The sequence below is a fragment of the Bos taurus genome, chromosome 3, assembly GCF_002263795.3.
Source record: "Bos taurus isolate L1 Dominette 01449 registration number 42190680 breed Hereford chromosome 3, ARS-UCD2.0, whole genome shotgun sequence".
In the NCBI taxonomy this organism is placed as follows: Eukaryota; Metazoa; Chordata; class Mammalia; order Artiodactyla; family Bovidae; genus Bos; species Bos taurus.
In genome coordinates, this window is record NC_037330.1 from 115,762,182 (window position 1) to 115,778,629 (window position 16,448).

At 50.8% G+C, this 16,448-nt stretch overlaps 1 non-coding gene across 1 annotated transcript; it reads right to left on the reverse strand.

Annotated features, from left to right (window-relative positions):
• Positions 1-272: 272 nt before the first annotated feature.
• Positions 273-345, reverse strand: TRNAE-UUC (transfer RNA glutamic acid (anticodon UUC)). Its single transcript has one exon. It is a non-coding gene; the product is annotated as a tRNA-Glu (tRNA).
• Positions 346-16,448: the final 16,103 nt, after the last annotated feature.

Sequence of the window (16,448 nt, forward strand, 5' to 3'; positions counted from 1 at the left end):
TCTTCTCCAATACCACAGTTCAAAAACATCAATTTTTCAGCACTCAGTTTTCTTTATAGTCCACCTCTCACTTCCATACATGACTACTGGAAAAACCATAGCTTTGACTAGACAGACCTTTGTTGGCAAAGTAATGTCTCTGCTTTTTAATATCCTGTCTAGGTTGGTCATAACTTTTCTTCCAAGGAGCAAGCATCTTTTAATTTCATGGCTACAGTCACTATCTGCAGTGATTTTGGAGCCCCCCTAAAAATAAATAAGTGAGATCCTAGTTCCCTGACCAGGGATTGAACCTGGGCCCAGAGCAGTGAAAGCACTAAGTCCTAACCACTGGACCACCAGGGAATTCTGTGGGAATATATACATAACATGAAATCTGCCATTTTAACCATTTCTAAACGTGTAGTTTGCGAAGAGTCGGACATGACTGAGTGACTAACACACACAGACGTGTAGTTCAGTGGCTTTAAGTACACGCACATCATTGGGCAACCGTCACCACCATCCTCTCAAGGGCATTTTTTCCTCTTCCCAAACCGAAGCTCTGTCCCCATCAAACGCCAGCTTCCCATGCTCCTTCCCCCAGCCCTAGGCAGCCCCCCTCCTCCTTGCTGTCTCTGTGGCTTTGCCTCCTCCAGGGACCTCACACAAGTGGGATCACACATTGTTTGTCCTTTGATGACTGACTGCTTCACTCACCTTAACGTCTTCAAGGTTCATGTGTGTTGCGGCCTCTGTCAGGATCCCCTTCCTTTCCAAACCTGAATTGTGTACGGACTGCATTTTGTTTATCCCTTTATCCACCGCTGGGCACTTGGGTGGTTGCCACCTCTGCGGCTGCTGTGAAGAGTGAGGCTAAGGATGAGGGTGCCATGCCATGAGCTGCCCCGTGACCTGCGTTCACTGTGGGCCCCCTGCCCCTGCTCAGAGGGGCTACAGGAGTTCCTGCTCCCAGCCCTGGGGTTTCTCTGAAAGAAAGCAATGCCAGCCTGTTTCCTTTCTGGAATGCCCAGGCATCGTCCAGAATGCTGCAACACAGAGCAGAGAAGAAACGATTGTGGCCTGGAAAATGGTAAACCAGGGCTCCCTAATGTCCGTTTTCCACCAAAATAGAATCTTAGCACGCTGCTCACAGCACCAGGTATTAGAATCAGCACTGGGTATTAGAATGTGGTCGGAATTCTGATGGAGGCTCTAGGACATGTTAGCCTAATTATGAACACGCCCCTCCTCGCACCACCCCCCCACACACACGCCGCCCAAATAAGAACACATGCTAACTTGTTGAAGAGCATCGTACAGAAATATTCTTCTGGAGCCTTCTGAAATCTGGCAGGAACCACTGAGACTTTGGCTTCCGCCTTCGGAATGCTCTTCTCGACAATGACTGTTTAATAAGTTCAACTGCTTTTCATGGTCGTTTCTGCAGGTCTTTCCGTGAATGTCTGAGGATGCATGTCTCTTGTTTTTTTTTTTTTTTTCTGGCAGGGATACATGTTTCTTATTCTTCTAAGAGCAGCACAGAGCTTTTTAGTAGTCAAATTCAGTTAAAAGGAGGGAAAGTGGGCAAAAGACACAAAGAGATATTTCTCTGAATCCAGATGACAAGTAAGCACAAAAAAAGATGTTCAGCATCAGTAGCCATCAGGGAAATGCAAATGCAAATGACAACGAGATATCTCTGCAGAATCTATCAGAAGGGTTAAAGTAAAAGAGTGACAAGACCAGGTGTTGAGGAGAACGCGGAGAAACTGGATCCCTCCCCAGTCGCTGCTGAGGACGCAGCAGGGCACTGCTGCTCCAGAAAATAGCTGGGCAATTTCTTATGAAACTAAACACGGGATTTTCACAGACCCAGAAATTTTACTCCTGGGCATTTATTCTGGAGAATGAAAATTTATGTTCACACAAAAAAATCTGTACACAAATATTCATAGCAACTCTTTTTGGATAAGCCCCAACTGAAAAAAACCTCATTACAAGTATTTTCTTACATTCTTTGGTTGTCTTTCCAGTTCACACTTTTTCCAAAAACGATATTTGAAATGCATCTGTTTAAGTCTACCCTGAAAATCACAGCAAAGCATCAAAATGTAAAGCTTTGATTTTGAAAGCTTAGATTCTTAGAACTGGGAATGAGTTGTGGACACAGATGCCCAGTTTTAGGGACAAACAGACTGAAGTTTGGGCAGATCGAGTCTCACCAAAGGTCTGTGCTCATGCTCAGTCGCTCAGGCGTGCCCGACTCTGGGCGACCCCTCGGACTGCAGCCCACCAAGCTCCTCTGTCCATGGGATGCTCCAGGCAAGAACACTGGAGTGGGTTGCCATGCCCTCCTCCAGGGGAGCTTCCCGACACAGGGATCAAACTTGAGTCTCCTGTGTCTCCTGCATTGGCAGGTGAATTCTTTACCACTGAACCACCGGGAAATCCGAAGGTGTGTACGCACCCGTTAGTGGCAAAACTGAGCTTGTACTGGGGTCTTCCCTGTTCTGTGTTCTTTTTCTTCTTCTTTTTTTTTTTTGCTTTTTGTTTTTCTTTCTTTAGATAAAGCATAGATCAACTTTCATTTCTTACTCATTTAGTGGTTCCTTTTGCTGGTAATACTTACATTTTTCTATCAGTGGGTAAACTTTTGAAATGCTTTTCTGTCTTTTCCTTTATGCAAGCAATACCTGCCAGGTGTTCAGTCTGGCGGCATCTGTCGTTGTGATGGAGTTGCTCCCTGACAGCAGAAACTCAAAGGTGATGGCTTCACATGCTCCCTACTTTGGCTCATTTCATGGGTACCAAGCATGGCTCTTGGGCGTGAAGTTCTCTGATGCCCTTGTTCTGATTTCCGACGTGTAAGTAGTGTCTAGAACAGAACTTCTGAAATTGTATGTGCATGTGAGTCCCCTGGGGATGTGAAGAGATGCAGACTCTGATTCCCTAGGCCTGGGGTGGGGCCCAAGATGCTCTCTTCCTAATAAAGCGTTCAGGGACCAGCGGCATCAATATCATCTGAGAAAGAAAGAAAGAAAGGAAGGAAGGGAGGGAGGGAGGGAGAGAGGGAGGAAGGGAGGGAGGGAGGAAGGGAGGGAGGGAGGGAGGAGGAAGGAAGGAGGAGGAAGGAAGGAAGGAAGGAGGAGGGAGGAAGGGAGGGAGGGAGGGAGGGAGGAAGGAAGGAGGAGGAAGGAAGGAAGGAAGGGAGGGAGGGAGGGAGGGAGGGAGGAGGAAGGGAGGAGGAGGAGGGAGGAAGGGAGGGAGGGAGGGAGGAAGGGAGGAAGGGAGGGAGGAAGGGAGGGAGGGAGGGAGGGAGGGAGGAGGAGGAAGGGAGGAGGAGGAAGGGAGGAGGGAGGAAGGGAGGAGGAAGGAAGGAAGGAAGGAGGAGGGAGGGAGGGAGGGAGGGAGGAAGGGAGGAAGGGAGGAAGGAAGGAGGAGGAAGGAAGGGAGGAAGGAAGAAAGAAAGAAAAAGTCGCTTAGTCGTGTCCGACTCTTTGCGACCCCTTGAACTGTAGCCTACCAGGCTCCTCAGTCCATGGACTTTTCCAGGCAAGAGTGCTGGAGTGGGTTGCCATTTCTCAGAAATGCAGAATCTTGGACCCCAATCCTGACCCAGGGATAAGGAATCTGCATATTAACAAGATCCCCGGGAGATTCAAGGGCATATCCGATAGGGAGAGGGGCTGCTCAGGGACGCATATCGGTACAGTCACGGCAGGAGCTCCGAGCTGCAGGTGAAGATCCACAGACAACACTGCACCCAGGTTTTGCCGGGAGCCCTGATGGGTCCTGGCGCCCCCGGCAGGCTCTTTAAGATCGAGCTGGGTCATTCGTGCTTTTTTCCTTTTAGGCCGCATTGGGGACCCACCGCTGCTCCTCCTCCTTCCCTTCCCTCCCTGGTGGTCTGTTTCCTGACTGCATAAATACCTCGCAACTCCGCTGTGGTCCGCTGTGAACACTTCCTAGTTAACAAGCATCTGTTTTGTGCAGTGGGCCTTCTCCCCATCTTACAAGCTGTGTTCTCACTAAAGTCCCAGGGACCACAGGCATAGATGGGGTCTGGCGGGCAGGATTCCAAGACATTTTATTGACCTCCAGCTGCCCTAAGGCATCCTAGAGGTGGCCATGTGACCGCAGCATCGCATTTCAGCTGCCAGCATCCCTCCCCTTCACGGAAGTCGGGGCCTGGGCTTGAGGGTATTGTGCGGGGAGAGAGGCCATTTGGCTCATAGAATCTTAGGAGAGTTTATGGACCTAATAATGCCAGCAGGAGAGCTGGCTGAAAGCACCATAGTGTACCCAGCTTGTCTCCAAGAAACCAACTTTCAAGGAGAGTTTATTGGCCCCAATATACCGTCTCCCCCATTCTCTTGGTTTGGCTTCCTCTTATCACCAGGACAATCTCCATTCCACATGGATTCACCAAGGCAACAGGAAGGAAGGCTTTGAAAGATGCATTCTATTCAAGGGACCTTCGCTCTCTCCTCCACGGTCAATGGAAGTCATTAGGATTTAGCATTTCCCAATTAAGTACGTCAGCGGGGACGTGTGTGCTTGTTCAAGTACATCTGGATACGACAGTGATGATGGTTTGATAAGGTAACGCTCATACTCTAATGTAATTGGCCAAGGCAAGGAGAAAACAACGGGCAAACACAGATTTATTTAGTTTTGGGCAAGGCTTGTTGAATCCTCAGTTCTTTTTTGTTTTAAAGAAACAGTTTTTAAAATATTTATTTTATCTTTATTTATCTTTGGTGGTGCTGGGTCTTCGTGGCTGCACGCAGGCTTTCTCTAGCTGTGGAGAGCGGGAGCTTCTCTCTGGTTGCGGTGAACGGGCTTCTTGTGGCAGCCGCGGCATCTCTTGTCGGGGAGCACAGGCTCCAGGGTGCACGGGCTTCCGCGGTGGCTGTGCTTGGGCTTAGCAGTTGTGGCTTGAAGGCTCTAGAGTGTGCTGGCTTCAGCAGCTGCGGCGCATGGGCTTAGCGGAATCTTCCCGGATCAGGGATCAAACGCACGTCACCTACATTGGTAGGTGGGCTCTCATCCACTGTACCACCGGGGAAGTCCTCCTCAGTTCTGAAAAGGAGAGAAGGAAAAGGAGGAGAGGTCAGGTTTTCCACTTGTTTGCATTTTCACCAAATCCGTTTGACTATTAAGCCTGTCTGGTTAATATCACATTTCTTGAAATGTTTCACGACTATTTCTCTGTGTGTAAATGATCAGAGAAGTTAAAACCAGTTACACCCCTTTCCTCAGAGCATAACCCCCTCCCATCCAGCACTCCATTTTTCTCCATTACAGCTCATGCCTCTGTGGTAAGGTGGGGGCATCCTTAGGGGGGACCGGAGAGTGGGCTTGCAGTGGAGTCTGCACTTGATTGTCAGTCTTCTGTCCTCAGAGATGGGTCTTATCTTCTCCCCACCTTGTGCACCCCATGTTGCCCACTGGAAGCAGGGCCGTCCTTAGAGTGTCTGGACTTAAGGGGAGACATTTAGATGGATTCATCCATTCCTGGATTCTCTGTGCCAAAGATCTGCCTCTTCTGTGTCTTGCATGGGGATGGCCCCAATACAGCACCCGTTTCAAGCATCTCCTCTGCATCCTGTGATCCCCAGTTATGGAGCATGTGGGAGGGTAGAGCACCATCCAGGAGGTAGGAGTGGGTACAGGCAGAGACTGGTTACTGTCGGTCTCTGCCCCTTGAGCCGGCTGCACTGTACAACCAGCCCCACTGCTTTTGAGGGGCTCCCTCTAAAATGCTATCCTCGAACATATTTTGAAACCTTGCAGAGCATTGTCAAATGGTGACTTCTTACCTCTTGTATGGATAGTTTGAAAGTCCTCCCACCATCACCTCATTTTTTAAAACAAATTTGTTTCATTGTTGTAAGAACACTTGCGATCTACCCTTTTTAAGCAGACAACAGAGTCTCCTTGGGCTTCCCAGGAGGTTCAGTGGTAAAGAATCTTCCTGCCAATGCAGGAGACACAAGAGATGCAGGTTCAATCCCCGGGTCGGGAAGATCCCCTGGAGGGAAGCATGGCAACCCACTCCAGTATTCGAGACTGGAGAGCCCCATAGACAGAGGAGCGTGGCAGGCTGCACTCCATGGGGTCGCAGAGTCGGACAGGACTGATGCTGCTCACATGCGCAGAGTCTTGTTGACTGTGGGTAGGATGCTGTGCACCTGGTCTCTAGAGCTTATTCATGTTGCTTCATTGAAACTTTACGTCTGTTGATTAGCAGCTCCCCTTTCCCCTCCCTACTCAGTGCCTCATTTTGATGCAAATTCAGGTGTTTGTCAGAGATCCTGCTCAGCAGGGGGCAATGCTGTCCTCAGTGACCATCACAAGCAGGACACCCAGTGCCCTGTGGCAACTTCTAGGGAACCGCCTCTCAGAGATGTCCATCTCGCCAGAGAATACAGGGAATGGGAGTCTGAGTGAAGCGCTTTCCTTGCTGTCAAGGTTGTTGTTGTTCAGTGGCTTAGTTGCGTTTGACTCTTTGTGACCCCATGAACTACAGCATGCCAGGCTTCCCTGTCTATCACCATCTCCCGGAATTTACTCAAACTCATGTCCATTGAGTCGGTGATGCCATCCAACCGTCTCATCCTCTGTCGTCCCCTTCTCCTCCTGCCCTCAATCTTTCCCAGCATCAGGGTCTTTTCCAATGAGTCAGTTCTTCGCATCAGGTGGCCAAAGTATTGGAGCTTCAGCTTTAGCATTAGTCCTTCTGATGAAGGTAATGGGAGTTTATTTCAACCCTTTCCTGATCACGACTTCCTTGCCCCTTCCTCTTTCCCTTTATGTCTGGTGTGGTAGGAGGGACTGGGGCCTTTTTACACATCACAGCACAAGCATCATGGCCTGCCTGCTTTCCCATTGGTGAGTGAGCCCCAGAGAGGGTGGAGCCAGGGAGGAACTGGGGCCCATTGGTGAGAGCCCGGAGAGGGTGGAGCCAGGGCGGAACTGGGGCCTCTCCGAAGGCGTCTGCAGACACGGATCCTTCAGATGTCTCCACCAGGGCCTGGCTCTCCCAGCGTTGCTCCCACCTGTCCTTGGCCAGTTTCCAGGATGGCAGAAATGATGGACGGGTATCCTCTGGTGAGGAGTCCATGACCCAGGGTACCCCTGGAGGGCTGGCAGGAGGCCACAGCCTCGTAGTCTATGATTTTCACTCCCCGCTACTTTATACTTCCAACTTTCTGTGTGCATGAAACGTTGACCCAGCTGGGCCACTTTTGAGAATCCATCCAGCAGAAACAGACGAGGCACCGAACAAAGCTATGCTTGAGATGATATTTGTCGTGGCAGCATTGTTGTGGCCCAGATGGTCAGCTGCAGCCAGCTGATGTGCTACTACTGCTGAGATAAAGAACATGTCCTTTGGTTGCAGGGGGGATGGCCAGCAGCAGTCTTCCAGGTCCATCTTTTAAGCGAAAGTCATGGTCCTCCCATGGGGCTTCCCAGGTGGCGGTAAGTGGTAAAGAACTTGCTTGCCAATACAGGTAGACATAACAGACAGAGGTTTGATCCCTGGGTTGGGAAGATCCCCTGGAGGAGGGCATGGCAACACACTCCAGTCAGTATTCTTGCCTGGAGAATCCCATGGACAGAGGAGCCTGGTGGGCTAGAGTCCATAGGGTTGCAAAGAGTTGGACATGACTGAAGCAACTTAGCATGCACGCATGGTCCTCCTGGGCAGACTCTGGCCAACAGTAGTAGTGATCGAGTAGAAGAAGTTAGTGACTGAAGACCCGCTGAAACACACAAGTAGGACTTCGGAATCTTACTTGCACAGTTTCCTATCGGACAGGTGAGGGCCTGGCTGGGACCACAGCACTGGGCAGTCAGCTGAGACCCTCTGTTGCACAGCAACCTCACACTCTGCGTTGTCCCCCGTGGCCAGGACCCGCCTTTGGCCCAAGTCCATCCAGTGCTCAGTCAGCTCACACTTGAGAACCACCTTCATCATGAGGTCAGTAGCAGCCTGTGCCATGCACGGAATAGTGCCAAAGGAATTGCCGGCTCAGTAGTCGTCTCTTCTCACTCATGGTCATTCTTCCCTCCCTTTTCCACACGTACTTCTCTGTCCCCGAAATGTTCCACAGTCCCCAGGAAGGGACCACCGCGTGATGGATGTTTCCTGTGAATGTCTGCAGAATAGATGAGATGGCAGGGACAGGCTGAGGAGTGGCAGTCACCCAAGCAGGCAAAAAAAAAGGGCATTCCTTGAATATTTGTACATTTGCTTATTGGACTTGGCAGAATAGCCTGCATTCTATTAGTAAACAGAGATACTTATTCTTAGGTATGATACTTATACGTATGATACTTATTCACATGTACTCAAGATACATGCCTTTACATTTAGAATAAGAGATTTCCGGCATGGCCTGGGCTTAACAGAGCACGTTCCCTGCCCCAAACTGACCAAGAGCAGTGCTGGCCACGCTCCACTTGAGGGCACTGTGGTCCCAGGGTTGTTCTGGAGTCCCTTCAGCTGGATCCCTGGGCAGGCGCCTGACTGGTCCAGCTCTTCATCAAACTCTCAGTGCGCTCCTTGAAGAATGGGAGCAGTCTCCATCCTCACTGGGGACAGAAGCCTTGAGCTGAGTGTCTGGTTCTTCGGGGCTGGCTTTGCACAGAGCCCTGGCTGTCATGGCCATCGGAGAAGCGATGCTAGTCTCTGCAGGTGTGGCGAGCTCTCAGCTGCCGTCTGCACAGGGCTGCCTGTCCCAGTTCAGTTCCTTACTAGTGGGAGAGAGGCTGGGTCCACCTTCCACAGAGCTGAGGGTCTGGGGTGGAGCACCCCTTGGTGCTGGCCTGCAGCAAGCTCACCGCCCAGCCTCGGGAGCCAAGCCCACGAAGCCGCAGTAGAAACCTGTGTGGTCAGGTTGTCATCTTAGTGTCGGCTGACTGATCGTGCCTCCTTTTCCCGGGACCAGCAGAGAGGGCAGGAATGGGCTTCACCAAGGTCGGGCGCCGCCCGTGTCCAGATCTGGAGCCTTTGGAGGACCGCGGAGGCCCGTCTGTAGATGCAGGCCGAGCCCACACAGCTCGTACGCTCTCCTGCCACTGGACACGGCACCATCGTGCTCCAGGGACGAACACAAAACCTCTGTCATCCTGCGTCCCTTCAGCTCATTACCATAAACACTATTAAATCCTGGCAGCACAATAATCCCTTCCCTGTGTGTTTGTGAGCATGTATTATGCAAGATTCAAAGTCACTTGATGCCAGGAGGACAGTAAAGAGACTCTCTGCATAGGGCAGACATAATTTGCAAGACCAACTTGGGGTAGAGGGTTCTCAAATGAACCCCAGTGGTCCCACAGCTTTCAGAGGGCCAGGCAGGCACCCCTTTTGATGAGCTGCGTAACAAAAGGCACTTGGCTGGGGGCATTATAATTTGCTCTAACCAGTTCCAAAGGACTCCTGTTTTCAATGATGTAGAGAGACATACTAAGGTCACAGGACGTGGGCATTGTACTTAGTATAAATACACACACAAAAGCTATGCGAGGGTATTTTGGATGTCTGGTTGGGGCGGATGTAATTAAATTTACCTTCGAGAACCCTTTGAAGTCTGTGGCTAACTGTTTTATATAAAGCTAAGGTTCCCCATCAGCTCATCCTTCAGTTGTAGAATTCTCGCTAATTGGGAAAGTTGCTGAGGCAGAATCAATTAGTTTCCACTTGGAGTAAATTCTGTCCTTTAGTGGGGCTGTCATCCCCACTCTGGCTGTTGCAGGTCACCTGGCGGGGTGACCTGCTGTGTTCAGGGAGCCACGGGAGCCCCTAGGACCCAGTGTGGGTCTGGGCACTGAGCCCTGCACCCCCGTGTGTGCCGTGGGGAGACAGAGGTTTCTGGTTGGCACCAGCTTCTGCTCAGGCCCAGCCCTGCTGGGGTACCACCCGAGGAGACCTCCCCACCACTGAGCCCCATGAACTCGGCAGCCTGGCTGGTGAGGAAAATGTCAAATCTCACTGGGTGGATGCTGCTGGAAGTGGCCTGCATGTGCCACACCCAGAGCAGAAGCCCAGCAAGTGGGCTTCTCCTTTTTTTTTTTTTTCCTTCTCTTGTATTTATTATTATTTTTTTTTTATTGAAGTATAGCTGATCTAGAGTATTGTGTTAGTTTCAGGTTTATGGCACAGTAATTCAGTTATTTATATACATGCACTAAATTGCTTCAGTTGCGTCTGAGTCTTTGCAACCCTATGGACTGTAGCCTGCCAGTTTTCTCTGTCCATGGGATTCTCCAGGCAAGAATATTGGAGTGGGTTACCATTTCCTCCTCCAGGGGATCTTCCTGACCCAGGGATCGAACCCAAGTCTCTCATGTCTCCTGCATTGGCAGAAGGGTTCTTTACCGATAGAATCGCCTGGGAAGCCCCATTTATACACATCAGTTCAGTTCAGTCACTCAGTTGTGTCCGACTCAGCGACCCCATGGACTGCAGCACACCAGGCCTCCCTGTCCATCACCAACTCCTGGAGCATACTCAAACTTGCCCATTGAGTCAGTGATGCCATCCAACCATCTCATCCTCTGTCATCCCCTTCTCCTACTGCCTTCAATCTTTCCCAGCATCAGGTTGTTTTCCAAGGAGTCAGTTCTTCGCATCAGGTGGCCAAAGTGTTGGAGTTTCAGCTTCAGCATCAGTTCTTCCAATGAATATTCAGGACTGATTTCCTTTAGGATTGACTGGTTGGATCTCCTTGCAGTCCAAGGGACTCTCAAGACTCTTCTCCAACACCACAGTTCAAAAGCATCAATTCTTTGGCGCTCAGCTTTCTTCACAGTCCAACTCTCACGTCCATACATGATGACATAGCTTTGACTAGATGGACCTTTGTTGGCCAAGTAATGTCTCTGCTTTTTAGTATGCTGTCTGAATTGGTCATAGCTATATATACATATATTGATATAATTCAGTTATTTATATACATATATCCTTTTTCAGATTCTTTTTGCTCATAGTTTATTACCAATATTAATATAATTCCCTGTGCTATACAGTAGGTCCTTGCTGGTTATCTAATATATATATATAGTGTGTGTGTGTTAATCCCAAGGTCCTAATTTGTCCCTTTCCTCCCCCATTCCCCTTTGGTAACCATGTTTGTTTTCTATGTCTGTAAGTCTCTTTTTGTTTTGCCAATAAGTTCATTTGTACTTTTATTTTATTTCACAAATATGCAGTATCATATGATATCTGTCTTTCTCTGTATGGCTTGCTTCACTTAGTATGATAATCTGCCTCAAATTGCATTCTTTCCTTCTTTTTTATGACTGGGTAATATTCCATTGAGTCAGTGATCAGTTGGTGGCTCAACAGACATAAGTTTGAACAAACTCCAGGAGATGGTGAAGGACAGAGGAGCCTGGCGTGCTGCAATCCATGGGGTCACAAAGAGTCAGACTGAACAACAACATTTCATTGTATATATGTACCATAGATTATTTTATCCCTTTGTCTGTTGATTGGACATCTCTGCAAGTGGGCTTCTAAAGTGCTGGCACCACCTCCACTTCAAACCCTGGATGGTGAGCAAAGTGCCTTTATTGTATTTGTGTCGTAACTCAACAAAATCCCGAATGCACATCCCCTCTCACGAGCGTTCACGTTTTGATAAAAGACTATTGGAAAGTTCTCCTTCAGAAGAAAGACTCTAAAGGCAGTTTCAGGTGGTGAGAGCCCATCTGTGCTGAGTCACTTTAGTCGTGTCTGACTCTGCAGGGGTAGATGAATATTGCCCTTGCTCTCCAGGGCGAGGAAGACCTCTCACCAGACAGGGCTCCAGCCCTAAATCTGTAATTCTGGGACATAAAATCAGCCAGGATGTTCAGAGAATCACATGCAGAGCACGGCAGCTCTGACTCCAGCTGTTTATCTTCTTCATCAGCACTGGGCCTGCTTCTGTTGGGGTAGCCCCCGCCCTGACCCCGGCACACTGCTCTGTTCACTGTAGAGATGCTGAATATTGGGCTGCAGGCAGAGGACCCTGCCTCGCAATGCTGTGGGTGCTGCCCTCGGGGATGCGTCCGAGCCCAGGTGTTTAGGAGTCGGGTGAGCCTGGTCACAGTCTTCTTATCACCAGTGACCCTGATGACTGTCATGGGTTAAGGCTTAAGACCTCCTTCTCTGGAGTGCTTCCATCCCAAGGGCAACAGGAACTCAGAGCTAGAAGGATGTTTATGAGTCTCACCCCCAGGTCTTTCACAGATAAGGAAACACATGTGGCTCCCTGGGGACCCCCAGGAAGGGCCCTGCACCACCGGTGTTCAGCTTCCCTCCCCGTCCCCCGAGTCGTGGTGTGGTCTGGTGGTGTCTGGAGCAACTCTGTGACTTTGGGAAGGCTGACAACTTCTCTGAGCTCCGCGTGGAGAGCGGGGAGTCTGGTTTGGGTTTTTTGTGGCTGCACTCTTCTGAGCGGCCCTTCCTGCTCCCTGTGCAGCGGGGAGCCATGGCGGGGGGGCCAAGTCAGCCTTTCCTGCTGCAGCGGGAAGCCCTCAACCCCCTCCCACGGGGATCAGGAGGCGGATGTCTTCACCATGCACTCGCTCAGTGCAGCTCGTAAACACACTGTGGGGCCCAGGAGTGCCTGCGGGGATGCCTCCCTCTTGTGCTGCTCTCGGGGGGAGCCCTGAGGCTCAGGGAAGCCGGCATCAGGGGCATCTGCCATCAGCCCTGCTGAGAAAGTGGGGGCCACGGGGGTGTGCATGCATGTGTGCACGTGAACATGTGCTCATGGGTGTGTGGGTGTGCGGGTGTGCGTGGGTTCATAGGGGTGGGATGTGTACATACGTGGGTATCCGTGCATGTGTTTTGTCTGTGTGTTCACGTGTGTGCGCATGTGTGTGTGTGGCTCGTGTGTTTCTGTGTGCAGTGTTATGTGTTGTGTGTGTGTGGATGTGTATGGTTGGACTGGCTCAAGGTCACCCAGCTCGCTTGTGAGTCTGGACTCAGCCGGGCCCAGACCACGGGGCTTTCCAAGAAGCCACAGCCCTCCTCCCAGATGCTGGCTGATGTCCTTCCAGATGGGCTGGGAGAGACCTGTGAACAGGCTGGAGCAGTGATCTCTCTACCCAGGGGCTCTAGAGATGAGCCCGTGGTGTCCCCGAGGGGGCGACAGAGGCCTCCCAGACCCCAGACAGGCCCACGAGGGAAACGGTCAAGGGGAAGGGCTGGGGGTGGGGGTGGTGGGGGGACCCTGCAGAGGGCCCTGGCTTCTGCAGGTACACCCTTGCCCTGGGGAGGCAGGGCTGTCCCAGGGCAACCCTCCATCATGTCACCACACTGCACTGTCGTCTCAGGAAGCTGGGGACCTGCTGTGGAAGAGCAGGAGGTGTTCACAGAGACCTCACCAGGTACCCAGCTCTGCTGGGCACACTGGTCAGAGCTGGGATCGCTCCTCACCGCAGCGCGAGGCAGAGACCAAACTCCTGCCCAGTGAAGACGCGGAGGGTACAGGGCCAGCAAGAGTGGTGGGTCAGTCAAGGCCTTTGCTCTAAACCTCTAGAACTGATGGTGGAGACAGAATTTCTAAGATGCTTAATCTCTAGGCCAAAAGAGAGAGACCCTGTCCGTTTGCCATGTGGAGGACCTGGGTGAGCTGCCCTGTGTGAAGAGAGAGACTTCTGAGGACAGTTCAGTGGGTGTGGGTTGGGGGAGTTGGAGGGTGGGGGTGGGTGTGAGGGTGGAGTAGGGGGGCAGAGGCCAGGACTCCTGGACGCAGACTCCTGGGCTCTGGGTTATCGCCTCAAAACCCAAAATGCAAAGTGCACTGTGAAATGTCTATGAGGCGATAAACCCATAGGGAGTGCATTCCATGTGCCAGGGGCCCTAAATATGCCATCTTAGGTAGTTATATGGGCAGTAAGTGCAGCCGTTTTGAAGAGCTAAGCAATCAGACAGATCTGCCATATACTCATGGAATCTCAGATTCTCCATCCAGAAATCACTGCTAAGCTGGATCCCTTAGGCTAAGTCTTAGGGTGGGTGCCCCAGTTCCCACACCCCTTGTTCGGATCTGGGTCCATGTAGCCAGTACATAAGTCGTTTATTGATGGCTCCTCCCCCACTAGACTGCAAAGCCATTCCCTTGAGCATCTTGGCACATAGAAGGTGCTCAGTAATAGACTTGGAGAATGAACCCCACATCCCTGCATGCTGCAACTGTGTCTTCTAATGGCTGGGGATGGATAAGGGGACCACCCATCAGTGAATGAGTGATTCTAACAGTGCATGGTGCCAAGTTGCTCAGTCGTGTCCAACTCTTTGCGACCCTGTGGACTGTAGCCCACCAGGCTCCCCAGTCCATGGGATTCTCCAGGCAAGAATACTGGAGTGGGTTGCCATTCCTTTCTCCAGGGGATCTTCTCCATTCAGGGATCAAACCTTCGTCTGCCTCCTGCGTTGGCAAGTGGGTTCTTTCCCACTAGTGCCGCCTGGGAAGCCTCGTGGTGCAGGGAGACATATTTTGGGTCAAGATCCCTTTGATTTTCCAAACCTTACTGTTGAAGTAGCTGCCCTCTTGGTTTCAAACCCATTGGTCTTTTGTGGTTTCTCTGTGCTTGTTAGTATCATCTGCTGCTACTGCTGCTGCTGCTAAGTCACTTCAGTCTTGTCCGACTCTGTGTGACCCCATAGATGGCAGCCCACCAGGCTCCCCCATCCCTGGGATTCTCCAGGCAAGAACACTGGAGTGGGTTAATATCATCTATGCTTCTCTTAAAATCTTCAGACCTGCAAGGGCACCAGAAGCCAAAAGTAGCTTGGGCCCCTTAAAGTCATGAGTGGCTGAAGCTAGTGTCTCTTTGAAATAACCACGTGACACCACCCACAGTTGCTGTCTTCATATCACACATGATGGAGCATTAGGAAGAACCTCGAAAATAGTTTCCAGAGCGTTGTGCACTTGAACTTTGCAGACGTGCTCAGTCATATCCTGCTCTTTGAGGCCCCATGCACTGTAGCCCACCAGGCTCCTCTGTCCACGGGCTTCCCCAGGCAAGGATACTGGAGTGGGTTGCCATTTCCTCTGCTAGCGGATCTTCCCAACCCAGGGATCGAACTCGTGTCTCCTGGTTTGGCAGGTGAGTTCTTTAGCATCTTTGCCACCTGGGAAGCCTCAGCGTTCGGGTGTCCTAAACCTTCTAGTTCTGGACGGAGGTGTCTGTTTAAGGACGGACAGTCTCAGGAACATGCTCAAAAGAATGCTGAGTTAGCCCGCAGTCGTTCCGGGTCCAAAAACAGGGCAAGCTGAGGGCAGAGCCACCGAGAGCTTTAATTCCACTTTAGTCAGATTTCATTGCACAGAAGCTCCTTTAATGAGGGTTAATGACATTCACTACTGTCTCCTTCACTTAAGAACATGCTCAGGAGGGGCGAATTGTCACATCAGGCCCAGGAACAGCTCAGGCCCCAGCTCAGAAGTGTCTGTTTGTTCTTCCTTCCCACAGTCCCTTCCTTCTTCCCCCCTCTGCATGCTTTTATTTTCCTTTTCTCCCATCAGTCAAGGCTGTCATTCCTCTGCATCAGGTAAGAACAGGGGTTGTAGCACATGGCTGCATCATTTTCCCAGGAAGACCTCGGATTTTAAACATGGATTGTGGGGCTTCTCTGGTGGCCCAGTGGTTAAAAATCTGCATTTCCATTGCGTGGAACACAGGTTTGACTTCTGGTTGGGGAACTAAGATCCCGCATGCTGAATGGTGTGGCCAAAAAGTAAGTAAAAATAAATTAAACATGCATCCCTTACGGTTTGATGAGCTGGCCAGTGGACGATGATGTAGTGATTCTCATGGCTTTATAACTTGGATTCTATTATTTGCAATGAACACCAAACCCCAGAGCCTTGAAGTTCTCGTCTGGGATCAAAACCAAGGATTTGCTCCCATGACATGTGAAAAGAGGGGACTCACCCTGGAGAGATGAAGGTTTCCCTGCTCTCTGGGCTCAGAGTGGGGAGTCTGTCCACCCCTCAGGCCTCTTGGAGCCTTGGCCAGACATGGTCTGGGGTGGTTAAGGGGCCAACAGGCTGACGGCTGAAGTCGGGGTTCCTTTGGCGAATCTATGGCGGTGAACTTGGAAAAGTGGTTTGTTCGAGAGAACAGATTCAGAGACGTACAGAGCAGACTTGGTGCATGTGGGCCCGGGGCTGTCTCTTTCTCTCCTAATCTGTGCCCATGTCCTGTACAGACGCAGGCTGAGGGGTCTACGCTGATGGCCAGAAGATGCCTGGGAACCACTGCCCGTTTCGGGCATTAAAGATCTAACCCATTGAATATCTCGGCAAAGCCTGGAGACGAAGCTGGGTCTATAGAGAAGGAGATTGTAGAACTTTCTGTGCCATAGCCCCACACTGTGCAACAGTTAATTTGAATTAAATTTAATTACGTTTACCCCACCTCAGCTTGTCTCCTTCCCCTGTGTTCTCACAGTT